At 48.4% G+C, this 16,051-nt stretch overlaps 1 protein-coding gene across 1 annotated transcript in view; it reads left to right on the top strand.

Annotated features, from left to right (window-relative positions):
- PSMD1 (proteasome 26S subunit, non-ATPase 1) overlaps positions 1–1,227 on the top strand; it is a 123,919-nt gene extending 122,692 nt beyond the window's left edge. Inside the window, exon 25 of the mRNA XM_010362001.2 lies at positions 997–1,227. The gene's annotated coding sequence lies outside the window, so the exon portion shown is untranslated. The remainder of the gene's footprint in view (positions 1–996) is intronic.
- Positions 1,228–16,051: the final 14,824 nt, after the last annotated feature.

Raw genomic sequence — 16,051 nt, 5'->3', positions numbered from 1 at the left:
TTTTCAGACTTTTTTTTTTTTTTTTTTTTTTTTTTTTTGAGACGGAGTTTCGCTCTTGTTGCTCTTGGCTGGAGTGCAATGGTACAAACTTGGCTCACCGCAACCTCCACCTCCCGGGTTCAAGCGATTCTCCTGCCTCAGCCTTTCAAGTAGCTGAGATTACAGGCATGCGCCACCACACCCGGCTAATTTTGTATTTTTAGTAGTGACAAGGTTTTTCCATGTTGATCAGGCTGGTCTCGAGCTCTGGACGTTAGCCGATCTGCCTACCTCAGCCTTCCAAAGTGCTGGGATTACAGGTGTGAGCCACCACGCCCAGCCAATTCATTCTACTCTTTTAAAAAAAATAAGGACAGTATCATTTGTTATATTAAAGGTCTGGTTGCAAATCTAGCATGCTATGTGTTAGATACTGACCAGCACTTAAGGAAAAGCTTTGTAGAAATCTCAGATAAATATTAAGGCAGAAACCTGCCATTAGTAGGAAAATATATTTATACCTCAGGAAGACTATTAGTTTGGGCCTTAGAGAAAGGGAGATTTACACTAACCTTCCTGTTTTCTAAACTTACTTTTGAAAATTATCTTTCAGCCTTGATGGTTTCCTAAGCTTTACCCAACTTGCACAGGACAGTGTAGGCTATCACGATCACTCAGGCTGTTGGAGAATTGAGGTGACTCACATTAGCTCCCTTCGAGCCTTTGGCAATACCTTATGGAAAAGCCTTGTTTACAGCTTTCAAGGCAGTTAACTACAAAATGGCTTAGAGGTTTTTAGCTGGAAACTGGAATCTTGTTTTCAGAAGGGTAAAGTATTCAGTCCATTAGGAGTTTGGAAACTATAATCTGTAATGGGAGAAACTGGTATATTAGGACTACAGAGGCAGGGTTTGGGCCTAGTTTTAGATTTCAACAGTTATTAGTAAAAGAGAAAGAGAGAATGTCTTGAAATTAAGAATGACCCTAGCTACTACTATTCTCTCTTCCCTTTTCCAGCATCTCATTTGCTTATGTGAAGAAGAAGATTGTCCAGGCTCATGTTGGGAATGCTTATGAGGAAATTCGTGCTGAGACCTGCTATTCAATGCATGTATCGTTGCCTCTGTGCTGACCTGAAGAACCCTGTCTCCAAGTCTTTGGTTGAAGAGAAGATATATGACTGTTTAGTGCGCTCTTTCACAGAACTGGGTTTTCAAATAAATATAAGATCTCCAGATGGACAAGACATTTGTTTTTCAGCCTGGGTTTTTAATAAATTTATCTAATCTTCCCCACACCATGAAATGCCTAAATCCCAAGAGCCAGAGTCTTGATTTGCTAGGATGAGTATGCACGACTTTCATATTGATGAAAACGTCAAGGTATTCTTAAATTATAGACCATTTGAAAATAATGGAAGGGGAAAAAAAATCAGACCTTGTTCATCATCCCCAAGAATTCTCTACAGTTTTGTTGTGGTTGTGGGTTGTTGTTTAATATGGGGTCTAATCAGCCAGGGCAATATGGTGAGACCCCCATCTCTATAAAAAATTGAAAAATTAGCTGGGTAGGCCAGGCAGGGTGGCTCACGCCTATAATCCCAGCACTTTGGAAGGCCAAGGTGGGCAGATTACTTGAACCAAGGAGTTTGAGACCAGCCTGGGCAACATGGCAAAAACTCAACTCTACAAAAAAAAAATTAGACATGCACAGTGGCACATGCCTGTAGTCCCAGCTACTCAGGAGGCTGAGGTGGAAGAATCACCTGAGCTTGAAGGTCGAGACTGCAGTGAGGGTTGATCGTGCCAGTGTACTCCAACCTGGGTGACAGAATTAGACACGGTCTAAAAAAAAAAAATTAGCCAGGCAGGGTGGTATGCACCTGTAGTCACAGCTATTCAGGAGGCTGAGGCGGGAAGATCAATTGAGCCCAGGAGGCTGAGGCTGCAGTGAGCTGTGTTTGTACTACTGCACAACAGCCTGGGCAACAGGGCAAGACCCTGTCTCAAAAAAAAAAAAAAAAAAGTCTCACTCTGTCACTTAGGCTGGTCTCAAACTCCTGGGCTCAAGCAATCCTCCCACTTTAGCCACCTGAACTACAGTTTGTTAATCGATTAGAGGGTGGGGCGTCACCACTTACTGAGGTCCCTTTCATACTCCAAGGGAATTGTGTGTTTAGGCAGCTTAGCAGCTTTTTTTGTTAAGCCTTTGCTTATTGTTTCTTGCTTTTGATCCCGTTAAAGACAATAGATAGGCTGGGCGCGGTGGCTCAAGCCTGTAATCCCAGCACTTTGGGAGGCCGAGACGGGCGGATCACGAGGTCAGGAGATCGAGACCATCCTGGCTAACACGGTGAAACCCTGTCTCTACTAAAAAATACAAAAAACTAGCCGGGCGAGGTGGCGGTGCCTGTAGTCCCAGCTACTCGGGAGGCTGAGGCAGGAGAATGGTGTAAACCCGGGAGGCGGAGCTTGCAGTGAGCTGAGATCCGGCCACTGCACTCCAGCCTGGGCGACAGAGCGAGACTCCGTCTCAAAAAAATAAATAAATAAAAATAAAGACAATAGATAAAGATTATTTAGTTTCATTTAGCCACAGGATCTGATAACATACCTTTTATTCCTTTCTCATTTTCCAATCTTTTTTTCATGTTTTTTAAAAATTAAGTATAATTTTTTTTTTTTTTTTTTTTTTTGAGACGGAGTCTCGCTCTGTCACCCAGGCTGGAGTGCTGTGGCCGGATCTCAGCTCACTGCAGGCTCCGCCTCCCAGGTTCACGCCATTCTCCTGTCTCAGCCTCCGGAGTAGCTGGGACTACAGGCGCCGCCACGTCGCCCGGCTAGTTTTTTTTTTTTGTAGTTTTTAGTAGAGACGGGGTTTCACCGTGTTAGCCAGGATGGTGTCGATCTCCTGACCTCGTGATCCGCCCGTCTCGGCCTCCCAAAGTGCTGGGATTACAGGCTTGAGCCACCGCGCCCGGCCAAATTAAGTATAATTTAAAAGCAATAAAATGCAAACGTTTGAAGTATATACACATAATGAATTTTGACAAGTACAATTTTGGTTTCTAGATTATCAAGCCTTTCTTGGATGCTAGGCTTTTCGAATAAGCAGTCAGGGTTGATACTCTGACAACCACACCGTCTCCTCATGTTCTGGCATATGAAATGGATGTTTCTGATTTACTGGGACATGGAATTAAAACGCTGGATTTGAGGGGTTTTGTGTTGTTTTATGTAGGTAGCTTAGAAAATTATACAGGAATGGCATTTTGCCCCTACCTTGATTCTTTCACTTCTTAACTTAGGATATAGTTTTCTGAGTCTTGGGGGGGAAAAAACTTTTCTTAAAGGAAACAAATTCCTGAGTAGATCAGCCCTAGTACATTCATCTACCACAGGCTTGTTTTTAGGCCCAGGTCTAAAGGTTACCAATCCCAAAGGATCAGCCACTCACTGGTTAATTTCATTGTATCCCCTCCTTTGTAAATTCCTTGTTTCCTCAGTATCAGATGATTCTATAAAAGAGATTATCTCATTTCCTAGCCTCTCATTAGCTATGTCCTTCCTGTTCAAGCTTTTAACGTTGCTTGCATTTCAGACAGTTATCTCTTACGTTTCCCCTAGTATACGAAATGTTTAAAAAACAGAAGTCTCTGGATGTCACTGTACAAAATTGAGTAGTCTGGGAGGGGTGGTACATTTGCTGGTCTCCTGCCAACATTATCACATTGCTTCCAAAATAATAGACTGAACTTCAGGGAGCAACTAGCAGTAGTTCCTATTAGGCAGTGCAATTCAGAATTTGAATCTTGAAAAGGTTATAGCAGGCCAGGCGCGGTGGCTCAAGCCTGTAATCCCAGCACTTTGGGAGGCCGAGACGGGCGGATCACGAGGTCAGGAGATCGAGACCATCCTGGCTAACATGGTGAAACCCCGTCTCTACTAAAAAAAAATACAAAAAAAGTAGCCGGGCGAGGTGGCGGGCGCCTGTAGTCCCAGCTACTCGGGAGGCTGAGGCAGGAGAATGGTGTAAACCCGGGAGGCGGAGCTTGCAGTGAGCTGAGATCCGGCCACCGCACTCCAGCCTGGGCGCCAGAGCAAGACTCCATCTCAAAAAAAAAAAAAAAAGAAAAGGTTATAGCGTTAAAAAGTGCAAGCTATAAAGTAAAATATCTACATGGAACAGATTATGATGAGACAGTCGGTAGATGGATATTTATTTATTTTGAGATGGAGTTTTGCTCGTGTTGCCCAGGCTGGAGTGCAATGGCACGATCTCGGCTCACACAACCTCCACCTCCCGGGTTCAAGCGATTCCCCTGCCTCAGCCTCCTGAGTAGCTGGCAAATTACAGGCATTTGCCACCATGCCCAGCTAATTTTGTATTTTTAGTAGAGACAGGGTTTCTCCATGTTGGTCAGGCTGGACTCGAACTGCCAACCTCAGGTGATCTGCCCATCTCAGCCTCCCAAAATGCTGAGATTACAGGCGTGAGCCACTGTGCCTGGCCTCCTGATAGATTTTTTTTTTTTTTCCTAGATGTTTTGGGAAATGCATGGGACTGAGAGCTAACCAAGGAGTAAGGAAGTCTACAGTGAAATAAGAGTGAAAGTCATATGAAAATAGGCTAGGAGCTAGAGTTGACACAACCAATAGAAGAAACAGAAGGGAGGGTGGCAGCAATTACTCCCAGATGGTGTCATTGTGGCACACAGTGTCAGGGTTGAAGGTAAGTGGGATGCACAACATTGAAACCAGGTGTAAGTGATAAATGGTTTGGTTTCTTAAATGGGACCAATCCTAGAATCTAGTCTTTTTCCTGCTGGCCTACTTCCTACTCATGCCTTTTAAAAATACTCTCCTTGGGGCTGGACACGGTGACTCACGCCTGTAATCCCAGCACTTTGGGAGGCCAAGGCAGATGGATCACGAGGTCAGGAGATCGAGACCGTCCTGGGCAACATGGTGAAACCCTGTCTCTACTAAAAATATGAAAAAAGCCGGGCGTGGTGGCACGTGCCTGTACTCCCAGCCACTTGGGAGGCTGAAGGAGGAGAATCGCTTGAACCCCGGTGGCAGAGGTTGCAGTGAGCCAAGGTGGCACCACTGCACTCCAGCCTGGGCAACAGAGCAAGACTCCGTCTCAAAAAAAAAAAAAGAAAGAAAATTCTCCTTGGCTTTCTTGCTCTAATTTTCTTCCTGTCTCTGACCTCCTCTTCATTTGACAAATCGATAGTAGTTATCTTTATTTGAGCATCTGTTTGTGCAGAGATTCTTTGGTTTTTTGGCAAGTCCCACTCCCTCTGACTGCACGTTAACTGCTAACCTTCAGAATTTGGTCTTTGATCCTCTTCTCAGTCTACTTTCTCCAAGCAACCTCATCCATCCCATGTCACCCAGGCGGAGGAGTGTGGTGGCACAATCCCGTCTCACTGCAGTCTCCGCTTTCTGGGCTCAAGCAGTCCTCTCACTTCAGCCTCCCAAGTAGCTGGGACTACAGGTGCACATCACCACACCCCGCTAATTTTTTGTGTTTTTAGTAGAGATTAAACTTAAATCTCACGGGTTTAATAGTTTTCACTATTAAATGGTTTCACCATGTTGGCCAGGATGGTCTCCAACTCCTGAGCTCCAGTGATAACACCCACCTTAGCTTCCCAAAGTGTTGGGATTACAGGTGGGAGCCACCGCACCTGGCCTCCTCTGAGCTGACACGCACATTCAACAACTCACTGGTGTCCCTGTCTGGGCTGCTGCACAAGCACTTAAAACATTATGTCCAACCACACTCCACACCCATCCTGCTCTACTTTGGGCTAATACCAAGCCCTCCATCTGGTTGCCCACACCAGAAACCCCAGCTTCACCTTGACTCAATGCTTGGCATCTCAATTATCTCTCCAGTTCATCTACTTCCCTTCCCCACTGCTCAGTACCCTCAGCTGAAGCATTTAACTGGGCTATACTTCCAGAGTTGACCTGTTCTAATCCATTCTCCAAATTGATCTCTCTAAAATGCAAATCAGGCCAGGTATAATGGCTCACACCTGTAATTCCAGCACTTTGGGAGGCCGAGGCAGGAGTCTCTTGAGCTCAGGAATTTAAGAACAGTCTGGGCAACAAAGTGAGACCATCTATACACGCGCACGCACACACACACACACTAGATGGGTGTGGTGATGCGTGCTTGTAGTCCCAACTACTCGAGAGGCTGAGGCAGGAGTATCGCTTGAGCCCAGGAATTCAAGGCTGCAGTAAGCCGTGATCACACCACTGCACTCCAGCTTGGATGACAAAGCAAGACCCTGTCTCCATCAAAAAAAAAAAAAAAGATATTAGTCTTAAAAATCTTCTGTGCTTTCTTGTTAGCAAATAAAGCCCAAATTCTTCAATGTGTACACGTGGCTGCCCAAGGCTTGAACTGCTACTTGCCTCTCCAGCCTCCTGTCTCTTCATTCGTCTCCCACCTCACACTCAGAACTGCTTTTTACTTCCTTGGAAGACCCAGGCCTTCTGTCAGCTGGCCTTTGCACACACCATTCCTTCTGCCTGAAATGCCCACCTCTTTTGATTCTCGCCATTTTCTGCCTAGATCTGGTAGATCTACTAGTTATTTAGGAGGTTTTTAAAGACCTCCTTCAAGAAGCCCTCCCTGATTTCTCCCACCAGGGCTGACCTAGAGAAAGTTCTCTGTTTCCCCAGTACCCAACGTTGCCCCACATTGCCGCCCCACCATATTTTCATTCATCGCCTAGTTTATTTGCCTAACTTGTCCCACGTTTATTCACCATCATAAACCCTAGCATATAATTTATGGTCACATATTCATTTGCTAACTGTGGCTGCCTTCCCCAAGTACCTAAATGTCTCTTCTCACTCTGCCTCCAGTGACTAAATGCTCCCGCTAAGGACTTTTTCAATTAGTTTTGCTCTTGAAAACCCCTTGTTTTTCTTTATGTGCACAGGCAAACAGTGTCTCTGGAATCTCCAGCTGCCGTGAGAGGATGAGAAGACATGAGCGTGGGCAGAGATTCTGTGCCTTTGTCCCAGACAACACCCAACCTCCTTGTACCGATTATAAATGAAACACTTCCACTTCCTTGGCAAGTGCACTTTGCTGTTTCTAGGGTTCAAGTTTCTGTTCCACCCTCTCATCCTTTACTGTTAAAGCTGTAGGGGCCCTTCCAAGCCAAACCACGTAAATGGGAAGATCATGGGCTTTGGCCTCAGATTTAAGTTCAGATCCTCGTCTGAGGATCCCTTCATAGGCTCCTCATTTGCACAGAGGAAGTCATATTGACCTCAAGGTTATTACAGGGATTAAAGAATGGCTGATTATTCCACACTGGCTATGTACTACTGATGAGAATCGCATTGTTCCTCATTCCTCACAGCCACTCAAAGAGGTAGATGCTATTATATGGAGAAAATCTGTGTTAAGAAACCTGCACTCAAGTAGGCATTCACTAAATTTTAGCTGAATCAGAATGATGCGGCCAGCCAGGCACAGTGGCTCACGCCTGTAATCCCAGCACTTTGGGAGGCCAAGAAGGGAGGATCACCTGAGGTCAGGAGTTCAAGATCAGCCTGGACAACATGGTGAAACCCCATCTCTACTAAAAATACAAAAATGAGCCAGGCATGTGGCATGCCTGTAGTCCCAGCTACTCAGGAGGCTAAGGCAGGAGAATCACTTGAACCCGAGAGGCAGAGGTTGCAGTGAGCCAAGATTGCGCCATTGCACTCCAGCCTGGGCGACAAGAGTGAAACTCCATCTCAAATTTTTAAAAAAGGGCCAGGCGTGGTGGCTCACACCTGTAATCACAGCACTTTGGGAGGCCAAGGTGGGCAGATCACCTGAGGTCAGGAGTTCAAGACTAGCCTGGCCAACAGGATGAAACCCGTCTCTACTAAAAATACCAAAAAAAAAAAAAAAAGGCTGGGCGCAATGGCTCACGCCTGTAATCCCAGCACTTTGGGAAGCCGTGGCAGGCAGATCACAAGGTCAGGAGATCAAGACCATCCTGGCCAACATGGTGAAACCCCACCTCTACTAAAATACAAAAAAATTAGCCAGGCATGGTGGTGCGCACCTGTAGTCCCAGCTACTCAAGAGGCTGAGGCAGGGGAATCGCTTGAACCCAGGAGGCAGGAGGTTGCAGTGAGCCAAGATTGTGCCACTGCACTCCAGCCTGGCGACAGAGCAAGATTCCGTCTCAAAAAATAATAATAATAATACAAAAAAAAAGCCGGGTGTGGTAGCACATGCCTGTAATCCTAGCTACTTGGGAGCCGGAGGCAGGAGAATCGCTTGAACCCAGGAGGAGGCGGAGGTTGAAGTGAGCCAAGATCGCGCCACTGCACTGCAGCCTGGGTGACAGAGTGAAACTCCGTCTAAAAAAGAAAGAATCATGTGGCCTAACCCCTCATGCAGGTGAGAACATGCAGACTGAAGTGCCTTGTTCAACATCAAAAGCCATTTTTACATTTGTGTTTCTACTTCATCTTTCCATTAACCTGGCTTCTGCAACCTCAAGTATCCCCCAAAGTCCCCATCACAGCGCTTGATACACGAGGCCTATTGGCATCAGATTAAATCATCGAGTTAGCTCTGGGGAGTCTGGTGATGCCCTTGATCCTGACTGAGTTTCTTCATGGCACTTACACCCACCTGGCATCATAGCTGTTATTGTCTGTCTCCCCTGATTAGCCCGTAAACCGAATGAGGATAAGGAGTTTATTTTTGATGACTGCTGTTTTCCTAGTGCCTGGAGCACTCATTGTAGACTCCTCAGTAAATAGTTATTGGATGGACAATAGCGGTGAAAATGTATTTAGCTCCTGTGTGCTAGGCACTGCATTCAGTACTTGGCTGCCCTTCATCCTCACAATTCTACAGTGAGGCAAAATCTTACAAATAAAGGAAATAGAGCTTAGAGATGTTATGGGTGCATAGTAATTTACAGGACTGGAATTCAAACACAGGGTTGTCTATCTATAACACCTGTTTCTTTTGGTTTTGTTTTACTTATTTCTCTTTTTTTAATTTCTTTTTTTGTTTTATTTTTAATTTGAGATGGGGTCTCATTGTGTTGCCCAGGCTGTCTCAAACTCCTTAACTCAAGCGATCTTTCTGCCTCAGCCTCCCAAACTGCTGGGATTACAGGTGTGAGTCACCATGCCCGGCCTATTTTTGATTACTTCTTAACCACTATGGCAGTGATTCGGCAGATTTGGAGTCCACCTCAGGAATCCAGCAAGTTTAGCAGGTACTCAGATGATTCTGAGAAGGATGGCCCTGGGGCCTCCACACTAAAACTCTCATATAAAGTTGCCTCCAGAAGACCTGAGTCTCCTGGCCATTTCAATGAAGCACAGATACAGGATAGTGCACACCCCAGGACCCTCCACCAGCACGGATGACAGCAAACATCAATGAAAGGCCTCCCTGAAAAACAGATTTCTCCAGAGGGTACTCAGGGTCTTACCACCAATAGAGTAAGACATTTCTAGAGACAGAATATACTTCCCCAAGGGGAGTTCCCCAACCACAAAACCGATTGACCAAGTAGGAGCAGGTGGGAGTGCTGTCTATGGCCCCTTGGACGGGTCTCTCTGTAGGACACATGACACATGGCAGCAGGCCTGCCAGACTCCCCATCTCCAGGCTCTGCTAACCTCGCCATGGCAATTGCTGTTCATCATCAAAAAGGTGTTGGGCTGGCCTGGTGCAGTGGCTCATGCCTGTAATCCTAGCACTTTGGGAGGCCGAGGTGGGTGGATCACTTGAGGCCAGGAGTTTGAGACCGGCCTGGCCAACATGGTGAAACCCCATCTCTACTAAACAAACTAGCCGGGCGAGGTGGCGGGCGCCTGTAGTCCCAGCTACTTGGGAGGCTGAGGCAGGAGAATGGCGTAAACCCGGGAGGCGGAGCTTGCAGTGAGCTGAGATCCGGCCACTGCACTCCAGCCTGGGCGACAGAGCAAGACTCCGTCTCAAAAAAGAAATACAAAAAATAGCCAGGTGTGGTGGCAGGCACCTGTAATCCCAGCTCCTCGGGAGGCTGAGGCATGAGAATTGCTTGAACCCAGGAGGCAGAGGTTGCAGTAAGCTGAAATTGTGCCACTGCACTCCAGCCTGGGCGACAGAAATGAGACTCTGTCCCAAAAAAAAAAAAAAAAAAAAAAAAGGCTTTGTGTGTATATGAGCCTAACAGCAGCCCATATTTTGAGATGCTTCTGGCTGTCTTTCCTGGAGCCCATGCTTGGCATACCATGGAGCCCAGAGGCCACAAGAGCCAGCATGGGCAGCCAGAACGCACCACTTCTCTTGGGAAGTGCCCTGGCCTGAGACTCTGCAGCTTGCAGCAACCCAAGGAGATCTATACACATCCGATGATGCAAGCAAACAGTGCCTATGAGTGGGTGCCATGGAGTCCGTCCTTGCCCTGGAAGCTCCAGGCCTCAGGCCTGCCCCATGGTGGCCTAGACGAAGGTGCTTCAGCCCCTCGTCGGTTCTCCAAGGGGAACTCTTGTTCAGTCACGCCAGTCACACAACAGCAGGAAGCCTGCAACAGGGGCAAGTGAGAGGGCCACGCTCCAGGGTCAGGTGAGGACAGCAGGGCCAGACTCCTATAAGCAGGCAAAGCACACGCTGGAGCCAGCACAGTAGAGGCCCGGCAAAAATAATTTCATTTTTCTTAAAATAATCTGATCCACATTTGTTTGTCATTGAAATAATCTTTCAGAGAAAAAGCAGCAAGTCATCAGACTTCCTTGTATTTATTCTGCGGCTTACAGCTGTTGTTGTTTTTATTTTTATTTTTATTTTTATTTTTTTTTTTGAGACGGAGTCTCGCTGTGTCGCCCAGGCTGGAGTGCAGTGGCGCGATCTCGGCTCACTGCAAGCTCCGCCTCCCGGGTTCCCGCCATTCTCCCGCCTCAGCCTCCGAGTAGCTGGGACTACAGGCGCCCGCCACCGCGCCCCGCTAGCTGTTGTTATTTTTAATGGGGACAAGAAGTGGGGGGTGAGTAGAAGGCACCGTAATCTTTTTAGTGCTTAGTCTTTAAATGTCTTAATCCAGACCCAAACAGGGACACATAATCCGTGCTTGGTCCCTCAACATTCTCAAGCCACTGGTTCAAGATAAAGTCATACTCTGGCGGTGGAGCTGATACTGACAAGGATAATGAACGTGGAGAAGCAACACGTCGCAGGGCAAAGCCCACTGACCTGACCGGACTGTGGGGAATCCAGTCTGCAGACTGGACCTAGCTCAAACTTCCGTATCAGGTTACAGACGATGGAAGAGCCTCCTTCACTCATTCGCACATTCAGTAGTGAGTTTCAACGACATCTGCAGCCCAGCAACCACTGGCACTCCTGGTAACAGGTATCTGTACCTTCATTTCTTCTTAAGGGAAGTGGCCACCTCCTAGCTCAGCCCAGATGCCAGCCCACACATTCCATCCACCAGGTGACAATGATTGGTTCAGGGAAGAGCACGTGAGACCAAGTCAGGCCAATCAGATCTAATAAGACTCAATTCTGGGGTATCTGTTCTGGCTATTGTGAACCCATCTCTATCAATCAGGATCTACCCACCTACCCACCTACCTGTCTTACCTCTCTATCTAATCTATCTTACCTATTATCTATCTATCTATCTATCTTCTATCTATCATCTATCTATCTATCATCTATCTATCTATCATCTTCCACTGATGACGTAGCCTGAAGCTGCTCCTTCCACCATGTAGATCCTGAATGTGGCACCAACCCAGAAGAAGATGAGCTAAGAAGCGGAGCCAGACGGGCTCTCCTAAGCCCTACGTCCAGCTGTGCCTCTACTTCCAGACTGTGTAGTTCCAAGCAGCAAGTTCTATTTGCTTAAGCAAAACACAGGCTACTTGGAGGTGAATTTCTGGCACTTGATACCAAAAGAGCACTTTAAGAGGAGCCTTGATGGGAGGTATCATGGACTGAGTTGTGTCCTCCCAAAATTCATATGTTGAAGCCCTAACCCCCAGTACCTTCAGAATGTCACTATATTTGGGTGGGCACAGTGGTTCACGCCTGTAATCCTAGCACTTTGGAAGGCGAAGGCAGGAGGATTACTTGAGCTCACGAGTTTGAGACCAGCCTGGGCAACATACTGAGACCTTGTCTCTACAAAAAATTTTGAAAAAATTAGCCAGGTGTGGTAGTGCATGCCTGTAGTCCTAGCTACTTAGGAGGTTGAGGCCAGAGGATCACTTGAGCTGGGGAGGTTGAGGCTGCAATAAGTTGGGATGGCACCACAGCACTCTAGCCTGGGCAAAAGAGCCAGACCCTGTCTCAAAAAAAAAAAAGAAAGAAAGAAAGGAATGTCACTATACTTGGAGCTGGCCTTTAAAAAGGTGATTAATATAAAATGAGGCCATTAGGGTGGGCCCTAATCCACTCTGACTAGTGTCCCTATAAGAAGAGACTAGGACACAGACACACGCAGATGGAGGGACACGGTGAGGACACAGGGAGAAGGTGGCCACCTGCAAGCCCAGGAGAGAGGCCTCAGGAGAAACAAACCTGCCAGCACCTTGATCTTGGACTCCAGCCTCCAGAACTGCGAGAAACAAACATCTGTCGTCGAAGCCACCCAGTCTGTGGCTGTTGTGGCCACCCAAGCAGGCTAACATAGAGGGCTTACCTGAAGAAAGGTGGGGCGGTTGAATGGGGGCAGGGGGCATGAAGGAGGTGAGCCAGGTGGAGGAAATCACTGCAGTCATCACTGGAGAGGTGAGGCTTGAGCTGAGGAGGCGGCAGGAGTGATGGGGAGAACATGGACTTGAGACTTGGTCACTGATGCTGACTGCATCGGGAGGAGATCGGCTTCTTCCTGGAGCCTGGTGGCATCGGCTCCACTAGGAGGGAGGTTGGGGGTACTGAGTGGCGACTGTGGACTTCCCTGGATCTGTCCTCACTGCACTCTGTGCCTCTTTCCACGCTGGATTATGAGCTCCTGGGGCTGGACTTGGATCCCTTCATTTTCATATCCCCTCAGCTTCCACGGCCTATTTAAGGGTCATTTTCAAATTTTAGATTCTCAGGGTGGGCACCACAGCCCCTGGGAAGCGTCGCACACAATGATGGGGCATTTTTGGTTTCTACAATGACGGGGAAATCCAACCGGCGTTCCTGGAGGGAGCTGGCATATGCTGGATGCCCTGCAGCGGTGGGTGGGCGGAGACTGACCTGGGCTTGGTTCAGAACTTTACCAAGAGCTGTTCATCATTTTGAAAACTCACATCAAAGATAGCCACACCATTTGTTCTGCTGAGTCACCACCAGCACCACACACCTATGCCAGTACGAGTGTGCATGACCCACTCTGCCGCAGGCCACCTGCATCAGACTTTGCTTCTTTCTAGAAAGACCTGCATCTTTCTATGCTTTCTGGCATAGTCAGCCTAAGCGCTTACATATGGAAATTTATATATATATATATATATATATACACACACACACACACACACACATACACATACAAAATTGCTTTCCCCAGCCTGGGCAACATGGCAAAAACCGGTCTCTAAAAAAAATACAAAAATTAGCCAGGTGTGGTGGTGCCTGCCTGTAGTCCCAGCTACTTGAGAGGCTGAAGTGGGAGGACTGCTTGAGCCTGCAGTGAGCCATGATCGCACCACTGTACTCCAGCCTGGGTGACAGAGAGAGACCGTGCCTCAAAAATTAATTAATTAATTAAAATAAGTTGTTTGCCTTTTATTTCTTCTTTCCATTAGAGTTAGGGCATTATAAGGGTCATTTTTAAATCATGTGGATAAATATCTGGGAATTTCCTTTTAGGACAGGAAAGAGGATATTACGAAACATGGTATTAAGCGGGGAGTCTGGAATGGTGGAGACTCACCGCCCAGGTCAGCCAGGCGTGCTCGATGGGGAGCCCCTCTGAGGCCACCCTGCCTATCCTTCCCCACAGGCCTGGCCTCCGCCGCACCCTTCTCAGCCTCTACCCTATAAGGCCATGTGAGGGCTGAGCAGCAGACAGAATGAATGGGCTTCCCTGGCCGGTGGCTTTCACGGCTCCCTGGAGCACAGGGAGTGGAAGGCTGTGGAGAGCTGGGACTGAGCAGCCTCCCAGGAGAGGAAGCTCCACAGCAACCTCTGCCCTGGGAGTCCCCGATTGGAGGCGAGGAAAATGACCTGTCTGTGACCCCTGCTACTTCCCTCTAGACAGGTGCACACACATGCCCATGGGACAGTTGCACACACATGCCCATGGGTCTAGAAAACGTCAGGACAGATCAGAGCCTTGAAGGCTCCTGGGGCCAGAATGGAGGGAGAGGAGGGAAATCTGTCCCTTGTCTTGGCTCCTTCCCAGACCTGTGTTCTGGGTTTGGTGTCACTGGTGGAGATGGCGAATGGCTTGCTTAGGGGGTGGTGAGGCCACAGCTAGCCTGGCCTGAGACCTGAAGGCCTAGACAGCTTGGAGTCAGGGGGCTTCGGGCTCCAGACCTACCTCGATGCTGCAGGGATGGGGCCCCCATAGTGTACCACCGTCTGCAGAGACCCCTGGATGCAGTGGGGGTTCAACTGTGCCCCCACCTCCCTGGAGGGCCAGGGCCTTGCTCCAGTCCCCAGCCCCACCAGCACTTCCAGGCTGGTTCCAGGGAGGCTGGGAAAAAGCTGGCCCTGGCCTTCCTTCCACAGTTGTTCTTGGAACCAAAAATGTTTATTTCCCAGTCTTTTGGTAGCTCTTCCAGGGAGGGGCGTTCACGGGCAGGCTGAAGGTGAAATGGAGGCCCAGGACAGGGTGGTAACTCATCCAGGTCATCCTGTGCCTCCCTGCCCAGCCCTGGCATGTGTAGAACCCAGGTCCAGATCATGTCAAAGCGAGCCTGGGTCCCAGCAGTCAGCGGGACCACCTCCTCTCTCAGGGCCCTGATGGACTCCCCAGAGGATGCTGCCTTCAGCCAGCCTGTGGATCTGTGTGTCTTTGCTGGACTGCCTCTGGGACCACCCGCCTTAACCCACCTGCCAGGACAGAAGGACAGGTAGGGTCAGGCTGCCAGTCTGTCCGTCCAGCTCAGGAGTGGGACTGGCCTGGGGTGATGGTCTGGTACCTGCTCTGGATAGGGTGCAGTGGTCAGGCTGTGCAGGAGAAGGTCAGAGAATGTTGTGGGGCCATGTGTGCCCAGGGCCAGCAGCAGAGACACAGCTGAGATCCCAGAGTGGCCACCACCTCCAGGACAGCCAAGTCCTTGAGCCACTCCCGGGTCCTACCACCCTTGGACCCAGCCACTGAAGGCTCAAGTTCTTCGCCCGGACCTCCCCAGTCAAAGTGCTCAGCACAGGAAGCGCCGTGGGCCTGGGTGGGGGGTCAGCTATCCTCCCCAGGCTCTGGCCAACAGGCATGAGCTATTTTGTTATTATTATTTTTAATTTGTGGGGTACATGAGATGTTTTGACTCAGGTATGCAATGTGAAATAAGCACATGACGGAGAATGGGACATCCACCCGCTCGAGCATTTGTCCTTTGTGTTGCCGGCAGTCCAATTACACTCTAAGTTATTCCAAAATGTACAGCTATTGACTACAGCCACCCTGTTGTGCTATCAAATAGTAGGTCTCATTCAATCATTCTATGTTTTGTACCCATTAAGCATCCCCATCCCCTTCCAAGCCCCCCGCCACCCTTCCCAGCCTCTGGTAACCACCCTTCTACTCTCTATGTCCATGAGATCAATCACTTTGATTTTTAATTATAATTATATTTATTTATGTATTTATTTTGAGACAGAGTCTCACTCTGTTGCCCAGGCTGAAGTGCAGTGGTGTGATCTCGGCTTGCTGCAACCTCCGCCTCCCGGGTTCAAGTGATTCTCATGCCTCAGCCTCCCAAGTAGCTGGGATTACAGGCGAGTGCCACCATGCGTGACTAATTTTTGTATTTTTTGTAGAGACGGGGTTTCGCCATGTTGCCCAGGCTGGTCTCAAACTCCTGAGCTCAAGCAATCCTCCGGCCTTAGCCTCCCAAAGTGCTGGGATTACAAGCATGAGCCACCGCGC

The sequence above is a fragment of the Rhinopithecus roxellana genome, chromosome 14, assembly GCF_007565055.1.
Source record: "Rhinopithecus roxellana isolate Shanxi Qingling chromosome 14, ASM756505v1, whole genome shotgun sequence".
Classification (NCBI taxonomy): Eukaryota; Metazoa; Chordata; class Mammalia; order Primates; family Cercopithecidae; genus Rhinopithecus; species Rhinopithecus roxellana.
The sequence above is the reverse complement of the archived record's forward strand: the minus strand, read 5'-3'. Positions and strand labels throughout refer to the sequence as shown.